Source organism: Gossypium arboreum, chromosome 4 (genome assembly GCF_025698485.1).
Source record: "Gossypium arboreum isolate Shixiya-1 chromosome 4, ASM2569848v2, whole genome shotgun sequence".
Lineage (NCBI taxonomy): Eukaryota > Viridiplantae > Streptophyta > Magnoliopsida > Malvales > Malvaceae > Gossypium > Gossypium arboreum.
In genome coordinates, this window is record NC_069073.1 from 37,568,133 (window position 1) to 37,574,132 (window position 6,000).

Consider the following 6,000-nt stretch of genomic DNA (forward strand, 5'->3'; position numbering starts at 1 on the left):
ACACTTTTCGTGCATAGTGTTCTTTGGCTTCCTGTTCTTTTGAGCCTTATTTTACCTAAGTTGCTTCCCCTATGTAAATTGGTCCCTTGGAGGAATTCTTTGTGATTCCTCAATTGTTTGGTGGTTAGGTTGACTTAGGCGTGTTTGCATAGAAAGGATCGCCTAAGGCCGCACGAAACGCGATATAGAAGTTCTAGCCTCGTGATATAAGGCACTTCTTATAACAATAGTAATACTACAATGTGCATTATACGCGACTTAATCAGTAACCAATTGAATACAAATGCACAAAGCACAACAATAGTAATATTCTCAGATGCACAAGGTAATCTACACAATACAATATGTAATATAAGACCCCTATATTCTACGACATGTTGACTATATTCGAAAGCTCTCTAACATATTTTACTAAGCATTTAGGAATCATTTAAAAGCAATTTTATAGAACATATAAAATATTTCTATCAATGTAAAACCCTAAAATCATTATGTTATAAAAGTAGTATAAAGTGAAAATCGTGCATAATGGATTCTCAAGTAAAGTAAAATATGGAATATAATTGATGAAAGAGAATATTGATGGATGCTAAGGGAAGTTTAATTAATAAGTAAGTTGTTATATATATATATTAATTTAAGTGTAGGATTAAATCGTAAAGACGTGAAAAATTTTGGACTATTCAAAATTTAAGGGGTTAAAATATAAATATGAGAAAATTAAAGGACCAATTAAAAAATAACCTAATTTCTTGTGACACAAAACTGGTAAGCAGGGACCAAATTGAATAAGTGAAGAAATATGAGGGACTAAATCATACTTTTACCAAATTTAGAGATGATTCAAGGAAGGAATTATAGAGAATGTTGGCGTAACGACCTGAAAGTCAGTGGTATTGGAAAGTGTGGTTTCGAAACCTCGTTTTCATAAATTAGATTATTAGAAGTGAATTAATTTTCGGTCAAGTAAATTCATGGAATTAGTGCTTAATTTTAGTGTAGGGTATAAATCATAAAAGTGTCAAATTTTCAATTGTTACTAAATATTAATGTAAAACACGACTAAGGGACTTTTGAAGCAATTAGACCAATGAATCATTAGTAGTGGACAATAATGAAGCATTAAATATATATGTTGGGTAATATAATAATAAATTAAATTAAATAAAACACATTTACATTAGTGGAGAGCAAGCGAAAAATAACTTTGCAATTCACTTTCTAAAACCTCAAAGCTTAGGAGAAAGGGAGAAGACACATGGCTAAGTTCTTCAAGGTTTCAAATCCTATTTGGTTAGTTCAATTTAGTTTTTTTATTGTAAATTTTATGTTTTCGGAATCTCGGTAGTCCAAGCTAGTTGACCCATGTCATAATTTTTGATACTGTTAAAGATTGTACATGTTACCATTGTTAGATAGCTAAAGCTTTTGGTGATATTTTAATAGGTTTTAAGTTTAGTATAGAAAAATGACTAAATTAAAAAGGACTAAATTGTAAAGCCAATTGATGATTTTGTGTAATAGGGACTAAAATACACAAATTGTAAAATTTGTGCTATAATTGAGAAATAGCAAGTCCTATAGGGAATCTAGTGAATTTAGCATTATATTTGGGGTTTAAATGTGAAAATTATGTTAATCCCGGTTTAGGGGACTAAATAGAATAAAATACAAAAGTTACATAAATTAGCAATTGAATGTGAAAATGATTGTGTATTGATTGAAACACTCTGAAAATTTCTAAAGTAAGATATTATCCTTAATATAGTAAAATAAGGAAATAAAGTGACAAGAAGAGGAAAATTAAGTTATGTCACTGGGAAGTATATTATGACATATTGATTCAAGAAAGGACTAAATTGTAAAAGTGAGAAAAGTTTTGTGCCCAAGAGTAAATACTCAAAATTTGAGAGATTAAAGTGTAAATATAAAAAATTTGAAGGACTAATAGTGCAAATATTTTAAGGGTGGAATGATCTAGAAACCAAGAAAAATTGATGAATTAGGACCAAATTGAATAGGTGATGAATTATGAGGGACTAAATTGTAATTTTACCAAATTAAGTGATGACTCAAGAATGGAATTTTAAAAGATCAGGAAGGGCAAAATGGTCAATTGAAAGAGAGAGAAATCTAGAAAATAATGATAATGTTGGTGATATTTTATAATTATTTAATTGGATAATTATTATTTATTTAATATTTTAATAAGATATTTTATTATTTTATTATTTTATTTAGTCTATATATATATGTGTGTGTGTGGGAAAAAAAACACACACACTCCATCATTGTCCATGCATCCCACGTTAGAAAGAAGAGAAGAGAAGAAAGAAACTTTTCATTCTTTACAATTTAGTCCTTCCACCAAAAATTCACCATTTTTACCTAGAAATCAAAAGAATTTTCATGGTTATCAAGAGAGAAAAATAATAAGAAGACTATGGGAAGCTAGAATATCAAGTTAGATTCAAGAAATAGAAGCTGGAGGAGAGAGAAAATCAAGTTAAAAAATTGGAAACGATAAGACAAGGTAAGAACATCAAGATTTCCATGTATTTTTAAGTTTAATATTATTGAAAAAGCATGGAAATGAAACTAAAGTAGAGTTTTCTCATATATGGTTCTATGTTCTTGATATATTAGCAAAGAGAAATAAGAGAAAGTGGTGGGAAATATTGTAGAGAAAGGAAATAAGGGTGTTATACACTTAATAATTAACATTTTGCACTAAAACAGTTTTGGGCAGTAGCAGTAGTCTAACTTTCAAAAATCACCAAAAATTTTAGAAATCGAATTAGAGAATGAATAAAATATTAAATTAAATATTATTAATTCTAGGTTTTTATAGAAGAAATCATGTAAGAAATGGAATTGTGAATCATGAGATATAATAAATTTTGTGAGACAAGGGCAGAATGATTTTGGGTTCCCCTATTTTGACTTTGGAAAATCATAAAAAATTGGATAAAAATAATTAGGTTCTTAAATTTATATTTTTAAAGTCTTGAATGAGTCTATTTTCAATAGAAACAAACGAGAACATCATCAGATTCTTGTAAAATGAGATAATTAATTTTTAGTAAAGAAGGGTCGAAACTGTTAGATAGCAGAATAAGGGTGAATTTAAATAATAAACTATACTTATTGGATAAACCAAAAATTCTGAAAATTTGATGGTCAGAAGATACGTAAGTCTAGTTTCATGGAAAATTATTGGATCTTAATTTTGAGTTCTATAGCTCAAGATATAAATAATTTAGTGACTATGACAAAAATGGACAGTTTTGAATATACATATAAGTAAATAGTGAAATTATTGATAATGTTACTTGTAGCATGTTATATAAATTAAGGATGTGGAATGAAGAGGAGGACGAGGAAAATATGTATGTATATTAAGCTAGCATGGCTAATTTGCATGTTTTAGGTCAGAGACTAAATTGAATAAAAATAAAACTTTATGGGCAATTTTGTAAAAAAGTTAGAAATGGCCAATTTGTATGAAATGAATTATTTTATTATTTAAAATTGCAAAATTGAATGAAATTATTAGTTTAGATTCAAGATCGGGGAAAAACATGTTTTAATGATTAAATTGAAAAGTGTTGAAAGTATGGAAAATTCTGATATTTTATAGAATTCATGGGTTCTTATCAATTTGTATGAGAATAACGGCTGGAAATAAGGATTAAGTTGCAAGAATATTTTGGATATTAAGTAGAGAAGTGTAAATATATATGTGTGATGATAATAGTTTTGTTGATGATGTCTTGATAGGTTGCTTGTGTTATATGCCTAATGTTCTAATGGTTGAGAAAATATCATGCAATGTGATGTGTTTTGGTTGATGCTTGGAAATAGTATGATGGATGGTATGCTTAGGTTATGCTTTAGAGATGATTTGGTAAGTTTGATGTTTATACCTGTGCTTTGCTTGAAAAGATTTGGTAGTACAAGTACCTAGGTTATAAGACTAATGTAACATCCCAAAATAGGGCCTAGTCGGAATAGTGGTTTCGGGATCACAAATTCGATGTTGAAATATTTATTTTATAATTATTATGAGGTTTAGAATATGAAAATATGCATGTGTTAAAGTTTCATGAGGAAATTCTATGAGTAAGGTGTCCAATTGGTAAGTAAAGACCAAATTGAATAAATTGCAAAACTTGGATTCTAGAAGCAATTTGTATGAAATTGCTTTAGATTATTAATTAGAAGGTATTAAAGAGCAATTTTCCAAATTTCTAAGTTTTGAACAAAAATGGGCATGTATGGATAAAATTTTAAATAAAGGGCTTAAGGGCATTTTTGGTCATTTGGCTAATTAATGAAATAAAATGGGAAAATAAAGGCAAAAATCAGCCATTCTTCTCCCTCATCCAGCCGAATTTCTCAAGCGCTCCATAGCTAGGGTTTTCAACATTTTCAAGCTCAATAGTAAGTGCTCTCAAGCCCCGTTTTTAATGTTCTTCGCATTTTTGAAATCCCGGTAGCTTACTCTCTCTATTTCTACCCATATTTCATGCCTGGGTTCATGTTTAGAAATTTACCCATGCATGAGTTACTTGTATTTTGATGGTTTATAGAGGAATATGAAAGTTTAAAAGATGGTAAACAACTTTTACTAAGTGATTTTTCATGGAGATGGTTTTAGGGACCATTTTGTAAAAGTTGTAAAAATGGGTAGAAAGATGAGAAATAATGGAAAAATGTGGGCTTCTATAAGAGGAAAGAACATTCGGCTAGGCTTGTGTAAGGTAGAAATTGCACGCATTTCATTATACGAGCCTAAGGACTAAATCGTAAAAAAGTGAAAGGTTAGGGGCAAAACGGTTATTTTGTTTGGGGGTGAAATTTAGGCTCAAAAAGAATAATGTAAGGTATTGATGATTCATTTTTATTGTTATAGACCCCAAGGAGAAAATTTTGGAGGTTGATAAAGGGAAATGAAAGGTTTCGAAATAACCGAAATGCGAAACCGAGACGAATACCAGTTAAGTTCGAATAACTTTAAGTAAACTATTAATATGCCTAATTACGTGTGTTATGAATGCATGATATTTAGTTATAATGATGGCATGAAAATCCATGAAATATGTCAATAATAAGGATATGATAATAAATGTCCTAGTTGAAGTAAAAAGGGAAATTCAATGGATAAACTATGGCTTACACGACTTGAGATCCGGCATTTGTTGTAGAAAAGGATTTAGCCCGGATGGGCAATCCGTTGATCTCAAATGTAGAAAGGATCTAGTCCAGACGGGTGTTCCTTGAGTGATCGAGCCTCCCAAAGAATACGTGTGCATTGTGTATTGAGCTCGGACGGGTAATCCGATTAGGATCTGAATTTAGCCTGGACTGGTAATTTAGATCTGAGCTCATTGAGCGTGTTTGTCGCTATAAGGGATTTAGCTTGGACTGGTAATCCTGATATCACTTTATGAGTTTATGTTATGGGGGATTTAGCCTGGACTGGTAATCCCACCGTAAGATGTGAGGTTTGCGGGAGTGCATACATGAGATGATCGCTCTTATGACTTGATGGTAAATGGATAATCTATCGAGATTTTCCAAGTAACTCAACGGGGTTAATATGTGATGCAAAAATGAAAACGTTGAATGATGAGCTCATCTTAGATAAGTTACATGGTGTGATATTATGTGACTAACTTGTTGATGGAGTGCATGTGATAGGGAAACCATTCCATACTTGTTGGTTTATTTGCCTAATATGGTTGCATGCTAAACAAATCGATAAGTTTATTTTCCAGTTATTTGGGCTTACTAAGCATGTAAATGCTTACCCATCTCTTTTCCCTGTCTTACAGAGCTTTTAGATTCATGAAGATTGGAAGACGATTGGAGAGTCAACACACTATCATCTTGTCTATCTTTGGTATATAGATACTCTTATTTTGTTCAATGGCATGTATAGGGCTATTGTTAATTTTGTAATATGTGTCATTTGATTAGCTAATATGAAGGCTTCTA